Raw genomic sequence first — 1,010 nt, 5'->3', positions numbered from 1 at the left:
GGCTGCAGCTAAGCCCCTGAGTGAGAGGGTTGCTCCCCACTCGGTAGGATTTTTATAACTTAGGCGAGTGCTTGGACTGCAGCTAAGCCTCCGAGTGAGAGGGTTGCTCTTCACTCGGTAGGATTTTTGCAACTTAGGCGAGCACAGGGCTGCAGCTAAGCCCCCGAGTGAGAGGGTTGCTCTTCACTCGGTAGGATTTTTGTAACTTAGGCGAGCACAGGGCTGCAGCTAAGCCCCCGAGTGAGAGGGTTGCTCCTCACTCGGTAGGATTTTTATAACTTAGGCGAAACGGATTCGCAGCTAAGCCTCCGAGTGGGAGCCTGACTCACCACTCGGTAGGATTTTTACAAACTTAGGCGAAACGGATTCGCAGCTAAGTCACCCACTGAGGGGGAATTTTGTGTGGACAAAAATAAAAAAGTGACAGAAATTATGGAGGAACTATGACACTATTATTTTGAGGTCCATGAACTACAGAAGTATTTTATTGCAACTCATCCGAGTGATAAAACTTAAGTGTAAAATGGCCGGAGTAGCTCCGCGTTCCAAGCTCGGGGCTCGTCGATATTATGCTCGACGTTGTGAAGACGGTACGCCCCGTTGTGGAGAACCTTGGTGACGATGAAGGGGCCTTCCCAAGAAGGAGCAAGCTTGTGTGGTTTATGCTGATCCACTCGGAGAACCAAATCTCCTTCCTGGAAGGCTCGACCTCTCACATTTCTGGCGTGGAAACGACGCAAATCTTGTTGGTAGATGGTCGACCGGATCAGAGCCATCTCCCTTTCTTCCTCTAAAAGGTCGACTGCGTCTTGCCGCGCTTGTTCAGCCTCTGCTTCGTTGTAGATTTCAACTCGAGGAGCATTGTGGAGAAGATCACTCGGCAAGACTGCTTCAGCTCTGTAGACCAAGAAGAATGGAGTTCTTCCGGTCGATCGATTAGGTGTGGTCCGCAGTCCCCAGAGTACTGAGGGAAGTTCGTCGACCCAAGCTCCAGCCGCGTGTTTGAGATC

This window comes from Triticum aestivum, chromosome 4A, assembly GCF_018294505.1.
Source record: "Triticum aestivum cultivar Chinese Spring chromosome 4A, IWGSC CS RefSeq v2.1, whole genome shotgun sequence".
Taxonomy (NCBI): Eukaryota; Viridiplantae; Streptophyta; class Magnoliopsida; order Poales; family Poaceae; genus Triticum; species Triticum aestivum.
Note: the sequence above shows the minus strand (reverse complement) of the source record.